Below are 22,251 nucleotides of genomic sequence, written 5' to 3' on the forward strand. Positions count from 1 at the left end.
CTCTTCAGCTCTGAAGATCTCCAGGGTCTCTAGTTTCTGGTCATACTCCTCGCCCTCCATCCCATGCACATTTCTAATGGCTTTCCTGTGGACCTCTGCCATTAGAGTCATACTCCTCTCATTGTATGACCTCCAAAACCACCAATATGGTCAGACTAGAGCAGAATAGAGCACCTGCATTACCTCTCAACTTGATCCCGATAGTGTAGTCCTTCCACTTACCTCAGCTCATACTTCATACTGATAGTGAAGTCTTTATGCATCCCTCAGATCATACTTCACACGAGTGGTGCAGACCTTCTTACCCCCTTAGCTAATACTTCACATCACAGTTGCAGAAAATTTGAGCTGCCACATTTTTGCCCACTTTGTCAGCCCTTCTATAGTATTCTTATATGTATAACTGAAAGAACTAGAAGCAGTCCTGCTTTACAGTTTTTTGTGGGTGCTAGTATATAAATGGGAAAACATCCATCATGAGAATGGCCAGACCCCCAAGGAAACCCTTGAGTTCCACATCAGTCCCAGTCCTACAGAGTTAGTCCTGGGGGTTTAGGAGGTGGAAGCTAGACCTGGCAATGGACATGGGGCATTGGGTATGAAGTCATAGAGTGATGCAGGAGGGAGAAAAAAAATCCTCAAAAAAACAAACAAACACAAAAAAAAAAAAGAATTTTGTGCATAAGTTTTCTATCCTGAAATGTGTTATCTGAAAAAATGCAGCAGGTCATGCTCACTAATAATGCAATATAATGCTTCTGAAATGTGATCCATAACTTGTCCTTTAAACCCATATTAGTGCAATGTTTTACCTGACCAGTGTTATTTAAAAAACATAACAGGTCACTGTTATGCTTCATAGTAAATTATATGGATATTGTTATAGTAGTAAGGCAGTCTTAGGTAACATAAATGACACTTGAAATGGTACTCTGCAGTGGTGGCAGAAATTTGAGTATGTAAAATGTCATCCAAAAATCATGCCTTTTATGTTCTTTCTTTTACACTGAAATACTCAGTAAAGATTCATAATTTGCTGTCATGAAGGGTCATAGGTTAGAAAATCAAGCAGGCATTACAACCCAGAAAAATATAACATTTTTCTTTACATTCATTATTCTTTGTGATACTTTTAGTTTATACTTTAAAACATCTATGAATATGGAATATTGTCAACATCCTGGCAGACAGGTTCAGCGCAAACGTCACCCCCCTCTCACCCCCAAAAGGCCCTATAACCATACCAGAAGAATGTAGAGCCCCTGAAATCAGACAGGTTAAAACAGCCCTCTCCAAAGCCAAAAACACAGAATCAATGGGACCGGACAGTGCCCCAGGCTGCGTCCTACATGAGCTCAAAGACGAACTAACCCCTCACCTAAACACACTGTTTAAACTCAGCCTCTCCACAGGTTACATACCCATAGAGTGGTGCACAGCAATGGTTATTTCACTCCACAAAGGTGTAGCCACAACAGTTCCCGGGAACTATCGCCCTATAAGCCTGACTAGCTTGGTCTGCAATGCTATGGAGTGCATCAACATGGAACTCATTAACAGAGACATTGGGAACCTCCAAACACTGGACCCTACCCAGTTCAGCTTTGTTAAGGGAAGATCATGCCTCCTAAACCTGGTGGACTTCTTTGAGACAGTTATCAAGGCTAGAGACGAGGGAAAGGTGGTACACACAGCCTACCAAGACCTCTCAAAGGCCTTTAGCACCATTCCCCATTCTGATATTATAGACAAGCTCACCAGCCTGAATATAAACCCCTACATCACAAGATGGGTTGCCAACTAGCTCATGGACAGAACCCACATGGTAATAGTTGCGGGAGCTAGGCCTGACTCTAAACCGGTTACAAGTGGCGTTCCCCAGGGCTCAGTCCTAGGACCCCTCCTGTTCGGCATATACTTCTCAGAGGTACAGGCAAGCACAGGGGGACTATGGCTGACCAAGTTCGCAGATGACTGCAAACTAGGGGCTATAATTGACTCTCCAGCTGACACAGACATCCTCCAAAAGGATCTCACTGAGATGGATACCTGGTCTCAAAATCATGGCCTCAAGATAAATGCCAAAAAGTGCATAGTCATCCCATTTGGAAAAAAACAAAGTACCCACAAACTACCACATAGGTGGTAGCCCCCTAAATACAGAAGACGTAATAAGGGATCTAGGGACCCAAGTAGATAGTAATCTCTCCTTTGATAATCACATTGCCAAAGTGGTTAGAAAATCCTTCTATGTGGCCCACCTTATCACAAAAGGGTTCGCATCCAGATCAAAAGAGGTCATTGTGCCCCTCTACTCATCGCTCATCAGACCCATGATAGAGTACAACGCCCCATTTGGGATGTATCTTACAAGACACCTGCAACAGCTGAAAAGACCACAGAAGTACCTCACCAAGAGGATCACTGGCCTCAAACAGATGCCCTATGCAGCTAGACTGAAGAAACTCCAGCTGTACTCAGTTGTATACTGCCTACTCAGAGGTGATCTCTGCCTGACATACAAGGCCATGTCCAACCCAGAACTGATGGACATGTTCCACCTAAAGAAAAGGTTATCCCCTCAAGCCACACACTCTAGGGATCTAAACCTAACCACAACAATAAATAGGATGTGCTGGAGGGATAGATTCCTGTCCCAGAGATTTCCCATGCTTTGGAACAAGATTCCAATCTACATTAGGCAGAGCTCCTTGCTAACACTCTTCAAGAGAAACCTTGACGAGTGGATGGGAAACAGAAAGTTTACCCTGGGGATCACTTCAGTGGCTCTGCTGAACAGAGGCACAGGGAACTAATCTAAGGGGGCGGCGAAAGCCAACACATTCTGGCTAGGCTTATAAATGCCTTCAGGCAGATAGCCTAGTACCTACCTATGAACCTATGAACCTATGATACCATTGCAATGAATACATATGATGCCTTCTGTAGAACGTATTTCCATTTCATTCTGGTGTTACACTATTCCCTACCAACACTTACTTTATATGGGATACCTTGTAAATACTTCCTTGGCAAATCTTCAGCCATCTCCAAAGAATTTATCAAAGCTTTTACACAGTGGCATCAGGACTCTAGTGTTCTGCCATTGTTATTCTTTAGTGCAGTTCAACTCTCTGATGTCAAGGACAACATTTGCCATCATTTTTATTTTAATCCGCTGAAGTATATTTCATGAGTCCCCTATATTCTTTATGTTAATAATATCCATTAACAAGCATATGATTCAGTTGCCATGTGCATTTCTTTGTAGTGCCATGTTATTTCATATCCATGTAGTTTTTTTTCATCTGAATTTGTGCCTTGATATTTTCTTGTACATGTTCTAATACTTGCCAATGAAAATGAGTCTGTTTTCGTACTACATGCCACATATTACCATGACATTACAAGTGAATCTTCTATTAGTTGTTAAAATGCCTCTAAGTAGCTCAGCCAAAAGAGTAGGTCTTCCACAGAAGCTGACATAGTTTCATTGTGCCTAGCAGGAATATCTATGTTCTATACAGCACCAATTCATTTAGTAACTTTTAATAAGCTTCATTTGTGAAACACTGCATTTCTTGGGAAAAAAGGCAATAGTAGCATCCTCTCCACCTACTTACACACACACACACACACGCACACACACACACACACACACACACACACACACACACACACACACACACACACATACACACACGCATTTACAGGTGAGGTGGCACAAAGATATTACACAGACCTCTCCTTACCCAACAGTCAACATGCATGATGTATGGCACTCAACAATATGCACTGCAGTCATAATCAATCCTTGTTACCAACATTATACATCTCTGTGATGCATGAGTTGTGTTAGTAGGTGATGCTCCTTCCTCTGGAATACACTGCACCCATGTAGACAGTATTGCTGTGCACCTGTACAGCACACTGGCATGTACTGTGCACCATACCTCAAGAGTGTACACACCATTGCTGAATGTGTATATGCGTGGCAGTTATGTTTGCTCTGTTGCTCACAGCCCCTATGTGTTTGACACATACCTGGAATGATATGAGGACTGATGTCAAACGTTAATGCCTGACCTCTGATTTGCAGATCTCATCATCAGCAGTGCATGCATGAGCAATAAAATCCGAGTACACTAACAACCTTCAAAGCTTAATGTGGCTATGAGGAGTGTACATACCATTGTTGACATGCCAGCCTCTTCCATGGTATGCAATGGGGCCACAATACTGCATATGTTAACATTACACACACCTGATATGTGACATATGACCTGTGCAATCCAATGCAGTATCAAACAAATGTGTTAGTCATGCAGATGTTGAATGAGATGCATACAATATGTGGGTTGCATAAGTGTGCTCACCCTTAAAACAATGGTTTGTTGCAGCACCTGTTAAGTGAACTACAGCAGTCACTATTCCTGGAAGGGGTGTATTAGCATGGCCCATCTTTACTTGCCATTATTTGCTCTCTTTGCCCTACAAATGTCCCCCAACTCTGCTGGATTGCAACGTCAGCTCATGTGCATGCCCTTGGAGGTCACACAATGGCTTCACTATTGCTGTGGAGTCAGGGTTATGTCTGACATGATTCATGACCTTTACTGTGTTCAGATACAGCCATTCTTAGCGAGCTTTGGCTGTATGCTTCAGTTCACTGTTGTGTTTCAGGACGATACCCCTCCCCATCCTCAGCCTTATTGCAGATGTTTGACAACTATGGGCCACACATGAGTGTTATTTTGCAGTGTTCCAAATCCTGAATGCAATGTCTACTGGCCTACTTCCTGCTAATGAACAGCAAACCTAAAGGTGTACACTGGCACCAGCAATGTACAGATGGGGATGGTGGCCTTGAGGTGGAGTGAGGTGTTGCTTCTGCACCACATGTATCTTTATGAATACTGTCTGTAGGTTTCAACCTTGGTCTCATGACACCATTACACATTGCAACACATGCCTTTGGGAGACTTGATGTTATGCATATGCTATCTCTAGGGAGCCCTGGATGATGTTGCCTGTGGAACAACTCTTCTGTCTGATTACCCTAACTCATAGGCCACACTTATGCAGATTCCAGGTGATTGTTGACACAGGTACTGCACAGGCAGCACTTGCTAGACATTCCTGCAAGTCCCTCAGTGTTGCTGCATGTTTCTGGGTAGCCTCCATGACCAGTGTACAACATGTGTTGTCATCTGTTTTGGATAGGCATCTATTTATTTTCTACATTAATGTTGTCCCATACTTCATACACACATACATGACTGTCTGCACTGTTTGCCATGGTATATGCAATGGTGAGGTAAGGCTACTTTCCCACTCCTGAGTGCTACCTTTCAGATATGGGATCCATTTCATGGTTTGTAAGATGTGTGCAAGCCATGGCTGCCTCTGTTGCAGATGAGTGGGAAAATGTCATGGACATACTTCTTGGACTGCAGACCATTACTTGGTGTGACACTGTGGCCCTGTACTTGATGGAAGGTCTGTACTCAAGAAAAGTGAAAGCTGTCAGTACCTCACAAGCTGCTTCCACAATATGTTATTTGGAGTGTGTGCACACATATACTTCCAGTGTATGTTGAGGTATGTATTTCCCATATTTGTTGCCCTAACATAGGTTTCCATATTACACATTCATTGCTCATGTTAGGATCCCATTGCAGATTGTACAAGGTGTGGAATGTGGTATTGTGATTTGCTGTTGTTGAGATCACGAACAGTTGCCATTGTAATAGTAGTGTATACACTGTTGTAGCCACTGTATAAGGGTAATGTTTCAGACATGTCCCTACTGTAGGCCATTTGTCCCACCATTACTTTCATCTCTGTCCACACATCTTGCACTGACAGGTTGGTAGGTATACTGAAGAACTCTTACATACCCTTCAGATATGCCACCATGGTGACCACTGTGATGCAGTGCAGTTAACAACAACAATAAGTGAACATGTACAGGGTGCATTATGGGTAGGTGTGTTACAGGTGTGCATGGCAAATAGCATGGCCATAACATGGCTGGTGTATTGGCAAACCTGAACAAAACAACTCCATACTCACCAGCTACAGGCTGCTGCCTCAGTTGTATACCAGAGGGACCTAAATAGTTGTGTGAGAGACGTAATGTTAGTAGCCACACCTGTGGCATTGGTACTGGGTGGGAGCAGCATTTCAGCACATAAACAGTACAAACCCACAATACTAGAGATAATGCACATCTGTTCATTACTACACTGCAGCAACAGACTATCTTATCTGACATATGCATGTTGATACTTTACAGATGAAAATAGATAAGCAACAGTGGTCTACTAATGTGCCCTGGGGCCTTACTCGCACATTCCTTGTCCATTGTATGGGTGGCACCCACCTCCGCAATGCTGTCTTCCGCTTGCTGGCTTGGCTGGTGGGCGGGTACCCCAAGGCTGGCGAGGAACTCCTCAGCATGGGTCAGTGGTGGCTGGATGGCATGACCCCCACCTGTGGCTAGCTGGTCCCTCCTAACTGCAGTAGCACGCTGATGGGCGTGGCGTATCAGATCCATGCAGTGATGCTGCACCTGCTCATAATTGCGGTTGTGCAGGCCGAAATTGTTTACCCTGTGGATGAGCTTGTTTCACAGGGCGGTCCTCTCCTGCAGATCCTGAACCCTCTGGCTAAAGAGGATGGCATGATGGACTATGAGGAACTGGTTTATAGCATCATTTTCCAGGGGTGTGTATGCAGGCAGGCATTCCCGGGACATTGTACCTGGAAGACATAAACAGAAAAAAAATTCAGGGGCCCTCATACAGTTGTCCATGTGCACATCAACAGTGGGTGTTACTTGCAAATAATCCAGACTATACCATAACACTGTAAACTATTATGGCTTTACATCTTGCATTACACTCCTGACCCTGACCTGTCCACTTCCCCCAATGTTGGACACTTAATGGCATAATCCACTACACACCATTCATTTCTATGTAGAGTGATGACAGTGGCCATCTTCTATGTGGATGGTGGCATGAGTGTGTTTGACTGTAGTGTGTGATGGGACTGTGACCACATACCTGTGTTAATGTAGGAGCCACACTGTGATGTTCTCATGCCCCATGGAGACTTGCTGTTATTGCCATCAGTCAGTATTATGTCCATGCTCACCATTGATGTGGGAAGGAGTTTGGGTGATGTGCATATCCCCCTGCACTACTGTTCTAGACAGGGTGCCACTGTTCCCACCTATCCTGTCTGATGCAGGTTGCCTGTATCCATGGCATGTGTGTATGAGGTGTGCTTTGCCCCCAGTACAGCTTGACTTGTGTTACTGGCTCTGAGACTGCGTACATATGTGTAGACATGGTTGCAACTGGCCTTAGTGGTTTGCATATATCTAATTTCTAGTCATAGTCAACCTTACAGGAGGTCACCTGTGAACCTACATGCTTGTTCAGATAGAGGTGAACTTGCTTCCAAGTTGTGGTCTGCACCTATGTGTCCCTGTACAGCCACTATAGCAACCTATTATGTGCTTTGTGTCTTGGTGGTGTCCACCAAGGGGGATTACACTATTGTTGGTGGAGGATGGTTGTATAGATAAGGTACTGCTGATTCTGTATAGCTACAGTAGATATGAAGTGTACACATCCCTGTTACAATGCATGGTACTTGTGCAATTGGAACATGACCCTACAAAAGTACATGTCAACACAATCCCCACCTGTAATGTGTCCTATAGCCTGCTTAATTCAATAGGGAACATAACCTGTCCTGTGGAAATGTATAGGTTCATAGGTTCATAGGTGTGTACTAGGCTAATGGCCCTGGACCCTTTACAAGCCTAGCCCATGGGATTACCCTGGCATCATGCCACCTGACCTTAGTTCCCAGTGCCACTATTGAGTAAAGCCACTGGAGTGATCCCTGTGGTGTATTTTCTATTTCCTATCCACTCATCAAGATTTCTCTTGAAGAGGGCCAGTGAGGTGCTCTGCTTGACATGTATGGGAAGTCTATTCCATAACATGGGCAGTCTCTGGGTTATGAACCTGTCCCTCCAGCATATGGGAAGTAATACTCAGTACAGTAAGCCATTTGAATGTGTGTGCACACCCTAACACTGGTATGTTGTGTAAACACCTGCTGAGATGATTACAGCATCCAGTTGTCTTGATTTGTACTCATCATATCACATCTTTAGTTGGCAATGGTTGCTCACCTTCCATGAAACAGCTTTGTTTCTTTTTAAATAGAATTATACAGGTTATTGGTCACATTTGAGGTGGGAAATGTTTTGACATGACTTCCTGTGGTCTCATTGGCATACAACACACAGACCTGGCATTCCAACAGGGGTGTGTACACTTTGATATCCAGTGTATATGGGTGTTGATATAGCTGTTAGTGGTAGGCATGGACAGTGGGTCATAACACAGTTGTACACTTCACTGATTACTATGTGATAAGCATGCCTACTGTAGTAACCATATCAGTGTCATGGCAATGCAACAATTAGTAGCTGTACACATTTTATTTTGTTGTATGCAGTGACAGTGTGGGCATTGTCCCTTTACCTCTCCTGTATGGAAGACATCCTTCCTGTGTGTGGGCAGTAGTGTTACAAATAGCAGATAGCTATACCTCTTACAACAGGGCTTGTGCACACAGGCCAACTACATGTTTGTATAAGGCTCCAGACCTAGGGACAGTGTGTGAGTATTATTGTTATATGCATTGAATACTGCTAGTTTTACAGGGTTTGTATGTACATGCTAATTTTGCATGGAATGCAGTTTGTCTGCATAGCTCTCAACTGCGGGCGTATCCACATGATGGCCAGAGGATTGGCTGTTATGTTTTGTCTGTTCCCCACACAGGTCTTATCCCTGACATATAAGTGGCATTCTCTCCGTTGATTGCTATCAGTACATGGCAACATCCATTTGTGTTTCTGACTTCATATTCCTGAGTAAGGGTATGTTGTAACTAATCCTGTAACACCAGCAACTTTCACAGTGGATAACAGCAATATTTCAAATATGGCCCTGTGTTTCAGCCTCTGTCCTCCACCTATATACCAGGCTTTGTCCAGATGTCAGGCAGTAGAAGCTTGATAGTTAATGGTCTATCATTATGTAGTGCTGACATTCCTGCTATCATTCCAGTGATGCTGTGGACTCCCACACAAGTCATAGGGTAGGGTCCATATATATGAGGGCTACAGCTGGACAAAACATGTGTGACCCTGTACAGTCTGGAGGTCAGTGTATGTAGAACACTGTTATATGCCCTTGTACGACATTTTATGGGGGAGGGGTATTCATAGGTTCATAGGGAGGTACTAGGCTATTGGCTCTAGGGTCTGTATAAGCATAGCCAAGAAGGTACCCTGGCTTTCACCACCCAATAAAATAATTTTCCTGTGCCACTGTCAGGCAGAGCCACAGAAGTGATCCCTGGGGTAATTTCCTATTTCCCATCCAATCATCAAGTTTTTCTTGAAGAGTGCTAATGAGGAGCTTTGTTTGATATAGATAGGTAGTTTGTTCCAGAGTATGGGAAGTCTCTGGGACAGGAATCTATCCCTCCAGCATGTCCTGTTTATTGTGGTGACAAGGTTTAGGTCCCTAGAGCGTGTAGCTTGGAGGGAGTGGGATTTCTTTAAGTGGAGCATGTCCAACAGCTCTGGGTTTGACATAGCTTTGTATGTTAGGCAAAGATGGCCTCTGAGTAGGCGATATGCGACAGAGTAAAGCTGGAGATTTTTGAGACGGTCTGCATAGGGCATTTGTTTGAGGCTGATAATCCTCTTTGTGAGGTATTTCTGCGGTCTTTCCAGTTGTTTTAGATGTCTTGTGAGGTACATACCAAAAGGGGCATTGTACTCTATAATGGGTCTAATGAGTGATGAGTAGAGGGGAACAATGACATCTTTTTCCTGGATGAGAAACCTTTTGTGATGAGGTGTGCCATATAGAAGGATTTCCTGACTACTGTGGCGATGTGATTATCAAAGGAGAGACTACTGACCACCTGTGTCCCAAGGTCTCTTGTCACACTTTTGGTGTTAAGTTTACTACCACCTATGTGGTAGTTCATGGGTACAGAATTTTTACCAAAAGGGATGACAATGCACTTTTTGGCATTGAGCTTGAGGCCATGGTTTTGACACCAGGCATCTGTCTCAGTGAGGCCCTTTTGTCGGATGTCCACATTGTTAAGAGTTTCAATTATTGCTCCTAAGTTGCAGTCATCTGCAAACTTTATTAGCCAAAGACCTCATGTGTTAGCCTGTACTTCAGAGAAGTAGATACCAAACAGGAGAGGAACCAGGACTGAACCCTGTGGTACTCCACTTGTCACTGGTCTGAAGTTAGATTTGGAGTTTACTCCTTTCACAGTGTGGATTCTGTCAGTGAGCCAGTTGGCAACCCATCTTGTGACATAAGGATTTATACCTAGTTTAGTGAGTTTATCTATAATTCCAGAGTGGGGGATGGTGTTGAAAGCCTTGGCAAGATCTAGACAGGCTGTGTGAACCACCTTACCCTCGTCTATGGCTTTGGTGACTGCTTCAAAGAAGCCTATCAGGTTTAGGAGACATGACCTGCCTTTTACAAACCCAAACTGGGTGGGGTCCAGAGTTTGGAGATTACCAATGTCTTTGTTTTAAGTTCCATGATGATTCATTCCATGACCTTGCAGACCAGGCTTGTCAAGCTAATGGGGCGGTAGTTCCCGGGGTCTGTGGTGGCTCCCCCTTTGTGGAGTGGGATAACCATCTCTGTGTGCCATTTATTCAGCACAAAGACTGAGGTGAGGCTATGATTGAACATGGTACTTAGGTGGAGTGCCAGTTCACTCTGTAGTTCATGTAGAAAGCAGCCTGGGATGTTATCAGGTCCCATGGATGCTCTGTTCTTGGCTTTGGAGAGTGTGGTTTTTACCTGTGCAGCCATGATTACAGGAACTTTGCATTCTTCCAGTATAGAGATGGGCCCTTTAGGGGGTGAGAGGGGGGTAAAGTGAACCTATCTGCCAGGGTGTTGTCAATATCAGTTGGTTTTGTATATTTGGTGCCATGGTGCTGTTACTCAAAGCAGATCTGAGTGTTGCCATTGAGATTATTGACATAGCTATAGAATGCTTTGTGGTTGTCTTTAGAATCAGTGGCAATTTTGTTTTCTTAACTAGCTTTGGAGGATTTTATGAGGGATCTCAGCTTCTTACTAAGACTGACCAGGGAGTTCCTCCAATCATGGGATTTTACTCTTTTTTGCAACAGTTTCTTTCTTCTGTTGTAGAGTTTGTTTATGGCAGTGGACCACCAGAATGGCTTCATTTTTTGGAGGATAGCATCTTCGTTCTGTTAGTGATAGCACAATCCATGCACTTGTGTAAATGCGTATAAAGTGCAAATGTGTAGGATTCAGCAGTTGTACCTCTATTGTCTGTCTGCATGGGTGTCGTGAAGTTTGCCACTCCTGTCTTAAGAAGTGTGAAGTTGGCTTTGGAGAAATTTTTTTTGTAGTTTCCCTAATTGGGGTGGCGACGGGATGTGGATGTCCAGGGTGATTTAGCTTGTGGTTGGATCTCACCAATAAGGAATTGACCTTCGGTGTGGAACACCGGTCACCCATTTGGTAATGACCAGGTCTAGGATATTGCTGCCCCTGGTGGGGTGTGTGGATAAGTTGATCCAAGGTGTTAAAATTTATGAATTCCAGAAAACTTTGAGCAAAAGAGTTGGTACATGAGTAGTTTTCCCAGTTAATGGTGGGGTAGTTGAAATCCCCCATTATTAGGGTGTTGGGTTGTACCCTAATATTTTCCAGTGTATCCAAAAAAGAGGAGTGGGAATCCTGGGGCATGGTGGGGGACTTGTAGCAAGCTACAATTTGGATTTCCATCTTGCCCAGAGTTAGTTGCACTTGGATAATCTGGGATGCATTATGCTGAGCATCTAGCCTGGAGGTGTGGGTATCCTTAATAAATATGGACACGCCTCTGCCTTTAGTGTTTCAGTCCAGGTTAGGTGGCCGAAAGGTGTGGTATGAATTATAGCCTGGTAATGCAGGGGTGCTCTCTGGAGCCTTGAACCAGGTCTCTGACACTGCACAGATGTTGATGTTCTCCATTTTAAGGAGTTCCTCAAGTGAGTGTGAGTATTAAATGCTTTTTACCTAGAGTACAACATGTGAGGGATATCAGTAATAAGAAACATTAAGGTATATGGCGGTACATTTTCATGTGTTTCACCATGGGAACTCTGGTGGGCTAGGCCTTACTGTCTTGCACACAGTTCTATTTGTCAGTATGATAGTGACATTTTAAGTTAAGCATTGTTATGTAATGGATACAATTACATTGTGACAACTGATATTTTCCCCCCTAGGGGGTTGAGTACAGAGTGTAATTGGAGGCTGTTGAACTACATCTGTAATTAAGTGTTGATTGATTCTCATCTTCATGGCAAGTGTGTTTTTCACTGTTGTACTACGTGAAGGCTTTAGCCTAGACAGCAAAAGTATGTTATGTTTTGCAGATTACTATAGCATATGTTTTCTTTGAGAGTTGCATTAATCAGTTATTATGTATTTCAAACACCTAAATGCTATAAGAAAAACAACTGAAATAGTGCACAAATAAACATTTATATGTATGCAAATTGAGTTTGGTGTCATGTCCTTTGCATTGTGTGTGAGTATATGTTTCATGCAATAATTCTCATTTGTAGGAAAGAATCAGACACTGGCCATTTAAAAAGGTGACAACTGTAGGAATAATGGCTGTTTGATATGATGTGCACCCTCTATATATACTTTATATATATCTATAAGTATTCATATATTTATATATGTATGTGTGTGTGTATGTGTGTGTGTGTGTGTGTGTGTGTGTGTATATATATATATATATATATATATATATATATATATATATATATATATATATATATGTATGTTTGTGTGTATATGTATTATTAGAATGTTTAGTGCTTCCATATTGTACATTCCCTGTGGTAGACTGACTGTTCTGCATGATAATTATTTATTTATTTATTTTTATTATTTATTTTATATTTGTTGACTGGGTTTGTCTGACTGGGCTACAAATGCCCATTTTCAGCGGAGGCCTGAGGAGAAAAGCTCCAACAATATGGATATGAAAATGATATGTCAGAGAAATCATCCCAACATCTTCCAGCTGAGATGGCTTACTGGTAACTTGTTGTGGCTATGTTGTGCAGGGTCCTGGGTTCAAGGCCTCCAAGTGCTGCTTATTTTGTTGCAAGGCAGATCAGTTCAGCTGTGGAGGAAGGGATAATGGCAATAATGGCAATAATGGCAATGATTACAAGAGATCCCTATTTTGGGCCCCTTCAACCCCATTTACAGTGCCTTTGGTCAGATGTTTTGCAGTGGAGTGTCCGAATGCAATATATATATATATATATATATATATATATATATATATATATATATATATATATATGTGTGTGTTTGTGTGTGTATTACATTTTCCCTACTGTTGAATGACTGTGCTGCATGAAATGTTTGAGAAGACATCACACTTATCTACAACTCAAATGGCTTAGTAGTAACTTGCTGTTCCTATGTTGTGCTGGGTCCTGGGTTTGAGACTTGCAAGGGCTGATGATCTTGTTGCTAGGCAGAACAAGGGCTGTTGGATACAGAGTGATTAAGGCACTTTTAAGCTGTTATAAGTGGGTTTGGGTGAGGGTAAGCAATGCTGACTTCCAGTTAAATATGCTTACAGACAGTTAGCCTGAAAAGTGCTTAATCTGTGTAGGCATTGCTTAGCACCATGCAAACAGGCTTAATCCTGCTTACTACTGCTTAAAAATGCTTACCCCTGTGCTAATTTCTTTAAATGAAAGGAAAAAAGGGGTGATAGGAAAGTGGTGAAAAAAGGGGCACAAAGAGGAAAAGACAATAGGGAAAGTAGCTAAGGATATGCAGGACAGGTGTAGGGAAGGTCCATAGCTGTCCATTTCTTCTACAGCAACAGCTGTGCATATATACTGAATTTGTAGGTATATTTGGACTCTCAAACCCCTGAGAGAGGGGTGAGGACAACAATAATGTGCTGTGAGGCCAATTAGACCAGATTACATGTGTCCAGTGGACACATGTGAAATGGACAGCTATGTATGGGGTGAAATTTTTTTTGGGAACAGATTGCCCTTTTTTTAAGGTGAGAGTGGGATGTTGGGGAAGGATAGTAGGTATATTTGGGGAGGTAGGTTGGGTAGGAAGACAGACAACAAAGACAAGACAGCATACAGGGGTGGCATATGACACATGTGGGGGTAAACATCTTGGACGGGGAGCGGTGTTTGGAAATTGGAAGCCCATGTGCCCCCAAATGGAAACAGTGGGACTGAGGTCCCCACCCATGGGCAGTCACCACTTCACCTTCATAGCCCTGAAGGTGGCTATGTTAGGGGCTGAGCAGGAGGGGCAGGCTGACCCTCTAAATGTTCCATGTGACCCTCAAGCTGGCATAGCAGATCTCCAAATCCCCTTTGGAGCTCACTATGCACCAATCCCTGGACCTGACTTCGGGTGACAGGATCCTGTCTGCACCCTCTCCCAGAGGGGGAAGAGCCCCATCCCCTGAGGTGGTTCCACCTGAAGGTGGTGCAGGACCAGTGGACAAGACGGTTCTGGGGTGGGTCCCAGATGTGCTGGTGCTGGGGCCCAGTGCCACGGCCAGATGAGATGGGAGAGGTGGGTCCGCTGGGACCGGCCTTCCCAAATGTGCTATGGTGTTGCAGTTTTAGAACATATGTGGGTTAGTAATAGTCAACACAATCCAGGATTAGTATATAACAGCAGGCATAGATATTCCCATTAACCCAAACCACCAGATTTGGAACAGTTGCATAGCAAACAGAACACATGCATATATGGAACCACAGTGGCTATTACAATGGCATGCAGGTTACATTGATAGCAACAGGCCACCCATGATAGTATTTCAACATGGAACATTAATAGAAACACATTTCAATATTTGTTGAACAATAGGACATATGTCCCAACAGTAGGTTTGATGTAAACATACCCATTGATTTGTGTGTTTAGATTATTGTTGCAGATATGGTGGTGGGGGGAGAGAGATGTCAATTAACAACTTATATATCCTTGCAGTACTCATAACTTTAATGATCATTGCTCTAATCATTACTCTACAGGTATTATTACAATACCCTATGGCCTTGGTTTGGGCAGTGGTATCTCTGTACACGGTGTATACTTCAACTGTCTTATAGCTAAATTCTACATCTCTTACCTGGTAGACCTGTGGAGGGAATGTTTGTTAACACTACCTGACTGTTTATACATATTCCCAGATTCCTAGTTAATATTATGCACATACCTCTCACATTTCAATATTTGTTGAACAATAGGACATATGTCCCAACAGTAGGTTTGATGTAAACATACCCATTGATTTGTGTGTTTAGATTATTGTTGCAGATATGGTGGTGGGGAGAGAGATGTCAATTAACAACTTATATATTCTTGCAGTACTCATAACGTTAATGATCATTGCTCTAATCATCATTACTCTACAGGTATTATTGCAATACTCTATGGCCTTGGTTTGGGCAGTGGTATCTTTGTACACAGTGTATATTTCAACTGTCTTATAGCTAAATTCTACGTCTCTTACCTGGTAGACCTGTGGAGGGAATGTTTGTTAACACTACCTGACTGTTTCTACACATATTCCCAGATTCCTAGTTAATATTATGCACATACCTCTCAGTCTCTTAATGCACACACTCTGGACAAAGCTTGACAAAATGGAGGTACAAATAGAGGCATATTTTGAATATTGCTCTCATAAACTTGGAGAGTTGCTAGAGTAATAGGATTTGTTTTAATATACATTTTCTGAAGGTTTTGTGGTCTGAAAATCAAATACATGTCTTTATTTAGTGACTACAATTCTGAGATCATCCCCTTGATTTGCCAGGGGGACAGAGGAACAGGCAAAGATATGAGACAATTATCTGGACATTCTGCAAAAATCTGTACAGTTGAGAGGTATACATACAGCTTATTACCACTCCCAGTATTCAAACCATGGCTGTGTCTGCTAAAAATACAACAATTTTAAGTTTCATCAGAGTGTGCTATTTGGATATTGCTGTCTATTCCTTCACTGTTTTCTAAGTATCTTTTGGTTGTACAATCTGACCTTGTACTTACAACAGTCTTATACAGACATTCCTAGATATTTTTTTTTTATGTAGCACAGTGTGAGTAACAGTGGTTAACACAAAATTACTATACAGAGAATGCAACACTATATGCCATACAATACCAGAGTAAACAAAAACAGTCCAGGATTTAGAAATTTATTGCCAGGCAGTTACAGTTTTATTTAAATATGACCTATATGGGACTATTACTGTCATATTGTCTGGTTTATTTAGTACAACCCATACACAGTTTTGATACTGCCAGGTGACTTTCTACTATTTTATATTTACTTGGTATCACTACTAACAGCAGGATTGTTACTCTCCAGCCTCACAATGCAGCCTTTGCAACCTACTAGTATGGGCTTCCTGATTCACAGCCCGCTCAACTGAAGCTGTAAGGGAAGTAGAGACATATTTAGGCATACCTATCCATCACAAACACAGGCTGGACATTAGTAAACAGTTATTGGTATGACTACTTACACATTGCTGGGACATCTCTCCTCTGCCTTGCTGCTTGGACCCACTTGTCCAAGAGCTCCATCTTCCTCCTCTTCAAGTCAGCATAGTGGTGCTGGACCTGCTCACCACTCCGAGGGATACCATTGGCACTAGTGAGATCATGGGCGAGACAGTCACAGCTTCCACTTTATACTGGGAGCCCTGCTACTAGTCCTGCAGCAGTCTCTCATCATGGTTTTGTACCAGGAGTCCTACCATGACCTTGGACTCTTGTATGCCTGAGCACTGTGCCCAGAAGCGCATGCCCTCGCCAACTCCTGCCATACTGCCTACAGTGGGAAGCTGCAACCAGTTATGAGCCATATTCTTGCCTGTGGGGTTTAAATATGGCTGATTTTCCACCCTTTGCCATGACTGGATGGTTTTGAATATGTTGAGCTAAGCTAAGCTATTGGCAAACCTGCTTAGCTAAGGATGGCAATGCTTAAAGGGGCAGGTTCAGCATTGCTTACCAATGGGCAAATCCACTTAGCTGGGCTATTCATTGCTTAGTATTCATATGCACACAGTGCTTACACCCAGTCAGCAAAGCTGTGCAATGCTTAGCATTGCTTATTTTTTTATTTTATAAACTATATGCTGTATGGGACATATTATAAATTTGTTTAGTGTCCCTAACAACCCCCAATGTGTTTTCATTACAATTATTCATGTGTGACTATACTGTATGGGGCAGTTGTATTTATATGGGGGTTTCACATCTTTATTAGACTGACACCTCACATCTGGACCTACTACAGTACTCTGGTTAACAAATATATGTTATTTAGTAGCTAATTATAAAACAAAATGTTAATGTACTGCTTTCACATGTAAAATGCAAACTGGTTACAGTGGGGATCGAAGTGAGCATGGCTGCTTGCAAAGTGTACACTCTAACCACTACACTATTGCAGTACTGCATATGTTGGATGTCTCTTGCTATTTAACTTCTTGTGCTGTTTAAGCTGGACTAAGAGTAGCTAAGCAACAGGAACAGCCATGCAGCTATGCTTAAAGTTTATTGCATGTTTAAAAAATAATTAATTAGTTGTGTTTTTTTATTTGTACCCTTCAAAATATCCATGCTAATGCTGAACCTGTTATTCTATCAACCTTCTGCTTTGTGGAATGATTGTCCCTTTTGACTTTGTCCACATTCCTTACTCTGACAGGTTGGGAGGTGTGCGCTATGTGCTTATGCTAAATGTGTTATTCTAACAACTTTTGTCTTGGTAGGGACAATTGTCCCTTATGGCTTTGACCAGATTTGTTATCCTGATGTGTTGGGGGTGTTATGACATTCTTGCTCATTTTAAGTGGCCGAAAGGCAATTCTGGAGTGCAGGGGGCATGTATATTGTGAGAGTGCTGTTTTCAGACACACCCCATGTGTTCATACATGGAACTGTGCCCGTTTTACAGCATGGCAGCGCGCCTTCATACATATAGATGGTACGCTGCCATGCTGAATAGGAACGGTCCCTGCCATGCAGGAATAACTTATTCCTGTAAGGCTGTTTGCTGAATCCGGGGGATAGTCTATATTGTTTAATATTACTGGTCTGCAATTCCTATAATAGCCTCTTTCTTCCCCTTCGTCTGTATAAATTTCATGACACCCATACATATCTCTTTTTATCTATCCCCTTTTCTCACCATACATTTAATACTTCTGCAAATATACTTTTTGCCAGCCTTTCATATTATAATACATATGATATCCAATTCCATCTTTTCCTGTAGCTTTCTCCATATCACCATCTTTTAAAATTTCATCAAGCTCTCCTATATTTATATTTTTTCCAAAATCTCATTCACTTCTTTACTTAATTTTCTTGCTTCCCATATTTGCCTCTCTTTTATCTCTCTCTCTCCTTAAATGTATTTTAATATAATGTTCTATTACCTCAAATATTTGTCTTGTGTATTCAGTCTTTCTCCTTCATTGTTTTCCATTTCTTTTATTATCCTCTCATTTTCTCTTGGTGTTTTACTCAAATATGGAGCCACTTCTTCTTTTTCCCCTTGTAAAAAGTACTTTTGCTTGTATAACATTTTCTTAGTCTTCTTTTGCTTCATTGCATATTATTTCCTTCTCTCTTTCATAAAAGTTTTTTTTTTATTTCTTAATATCTCTCTAAATATTGTCTGACTTAATAACTTATATTTTTGCTTTTCTTTCCTGCTTTTCATCACTTGACATTCTAGAAAACATTTGCTATACTTTTCTTTAAAACTTAACCACCAGTCAGTCCAATTTTCATAAAATATTCTCATTTCTATAAAATCTTCTCATAATTGATCAATTTCATTTCTATTTTCTTCATCTAAATCTTCCTTGTTCAATCTTTTAATACCTAGCCTTATATATTCTTCCTTTTCTTTTATTTCTACGCATATAGCCAAAATGTCTGAAAAACCTGTTTCCTTTGTTCCTTCTTTTATCATTTTTAAACTTTCAGCTATTATAAAGTAATCAGTCTCTGTTTTCATCTCATTTTTTACAAGTCCAATGTATATTAGCCCATATATATCTTTCCATTTTTTATTATTTCATGTACCCTCAACATCACTTCTTTCTTTCTTTCTTTCTTTCTTTCTTTCTTTCTTTCTTTCTTTCTTTTCCTTAGATCATAGTTAAAATCTCCTACTAATATTATTTCCATGTTCATGCCTACATAATTTAAGATTTTTTAAATATTTATTTTCTCTTTTTTCAGTAACATATGCATATATTACAATAATTCTGTATACATCATTCTTATATTTATATATTATATCTAACACTGTTATTCTACCTAACTCAAGTATAGTACAGTCTAAAATATTAACTATTTCACTACATAGCACAGCAATCCCTGGACATGTATTTTCCCATATTCCATACAATGCTTTCAGCTCATAAGTTTTCCATCTGCATCCTTTCTTCTTCTGTTAATATTTTTGTGTCTTCTAGAATAATTACATGCATATCAAGTAGCATACACCATTCCAAGACAATTCATCTTTGTTTGATGTTCTTTATAGTATTAACATTTATTGACAGAATTTTAAGGTTCTTTCAAATTTATTGTGTTTTCCATCTTACCCCTTATCTTTTTTAATTTTCTTCATAATCATACTTTTAAATTTTCTTTTATCTTTCACCTTTTTCCCTATTAAATTATTTTTCCTCTTAGTATTCTCCAGATAATGTCTTCTTCTTCAGTTATTTCTAATATTATTTCCTCACCTTCATTATTCTCATTTTCTTTTATTCTCTTCTTACATGGTACTTTGTTTTTCATGTTCATGTTATACATTTTTCAACATGTCCCACTTTTCACATTTTTATACATCAAAAAACATTTCTTTGCTTCATGTCCCATCCTTCACACAAACAAAACATTTTCTCTTATCACAATTGGCCAATAAATTATCATTCTTTCCACAAAAAAAATGTTGTTCCTTATATCTTACAAAACCTGTACTGTTTTCAATATTGAATGCACTTGGAGTATGTACAATCTTGTCATTTTCCATTTTCAAAATTATCCCACAGTCCATAAATCTCTGTTATCAAATATTTTTGTAATATCTGAAACTTCTTTGCATACAGTTTTAAACAGTCTTTCAATGCTTTATTATCTACCTCAGTTTGAAATTGTACAGCAATGCTTTTTTGGTCTCTCTATTAAAAGTCGGCACTACATAAGAATTCCAGACTACAGCCTTTTTTTTTAATTTCTCTAAGAAACTTTCCATATGTTGTTCAGTCTCAAACAAAATATCACAATAAGTCTCTCTTTTAAGATGAATAAAGGCCCTTACCTCATTAAGTGTTATTCCCAATGCTGCAATAACTGTGTCCCATACCTTATATCTTTCAAGTTCTTTTTCCTCCTTACTGTGAAGCCATACAACAAACTTCTTTTTCACAACTTTTTTCCTCTTTCTCCTTCTCTTATTTGCTTCTTGCCTTCTTTCACCATCTTTGCATACTTTTTTCCCTTCTGTAATTCCTCTCATCTCCTCTTACTGAATTCTGTCCACAATGCCACTGCTTCACTTTCTGGCTCACTCTGCATTATCATTTCTTTTAGATAAACATCCCGCAACTCTCCTTATTGGAGGGTTGTAACCAAATACTCTGACTTCAACACAGAAAACAGATCTTTCTGAAACAGGTAGATGGAGTCCTGTGAAGGTTCGATTACCTTCTTTTCACCACTCACCTTCACATCAGCCATCTCTTGCTTCCTCAGCAACTTGACCGATCCTTCAATTTTATTTTCCTTATGCAACCAACAACCTTCCAATTCCACTCCCTTCTACAAATTCTTCTCTTCCTTCTGCATCTCTTTATCACACTTACTCTTTGCCTCCATCTTCCTTCCAGTTTCTCCAAGCCACTTACATCCCTAAATAGGGATAAGCTTTGGCCAGTGACAAGGCAAGTTTTGAAAGTTTTATTATGCGGCCTAGCTTTGGTGAGGCGGAAACAGTTGATTACATTTAATTTATGACACTGAGCTTATGGATGTATTTCAGGGCTTTTAGAGTGTCTGAGTTGTTGGGGACATTGGTTTGGAAGGTGTCATGATACTACCTGCAGCAGGTCACATTTGGTTGCGGAAATGTAAAATGGATCAGGTTGGAAGGGGCACACAAAATGTTTTTGGGAAAGATAGGTACACCTAGATGTGTTCAGTGGTTTGGACTAGGAAATTCATAGAGTCCTGTAGGGGAGTTCACATGATCTGGTTTTCCGATTAAAGGGGAGTAAGGTGATAACAGGTGGTCAGTTGATAAATGTAAGGGGTTGGGAGGGTGGCCTAATGGTTAAGATGTTTGTCTTACAAACACAAGGTGCAGGGTTTGAGTCTCACAAGGGATAACTGGCTAGGCTTAAAATGGCTCGCAAGGGCAGTTAGCTTAGTACTAACCTATGAAACTATGAAACTATAATGAGAAGGGCCCTCTACTGTGTAGGTTTTGTGGGTGAGAGGTTTTCCACCCTTTCCTTTTGGATGGGTACAGTTTTGGCTTTATCAAAAGAAGGTAGTTTGATTGAGGTCATTAAGAGGGTGGGGGCATTGGTCTTTAAATGCCTTTTTGTCTTATATTAGATAGCGAGTATTGAGATTGGTCATTAATTTTTTTTAAGGTGCCAAGATTGTCATCCTAGGCCACTAATATAGTTATTGGGCAGTGAGGAGGGCTGCAGTTAGGACTAATAGTTCAGATTTGGATTTGCGTCAGTTCTTGTGGAGAATCAGATGGCACAGCATTAAAGGCCTCAGGTGGAATTGGCTCATGCAGGAGTTTGTAGCTATACAATCTCAGGTGGGGCTTCCTCAAGTCTTGGTGGTACATTTGGCAGGTAATGATTTGGTTTAATTCCAAAGTGGCAATTGGTATACCAGATAAGGGAGGATTTCATTGCTTAAAAGAAGTTGTATCCAAATATGCATATTGTGTGGTCCAAGATAATACCTAGTCTGTTTTGGAGGCATTCTAATAGTTTTATAG

The sequence above is a fragment of the Protopterus annectens genome, chromosome 17.part0 (genome assembly GCF_019279795.1).
Source record: "Protopterus annectens isolate FY-2018-M chromosome 17.part0, PAN1.0, whole genome shotgun sequence".
In the NCBI taxonomy this organism is placed as follows: domain Eukaryota; kingdom Metazoa; phylum Chordata; order Ceratodontiformes; family Protopteridae; genus Protopterus; species Protopterus annectens.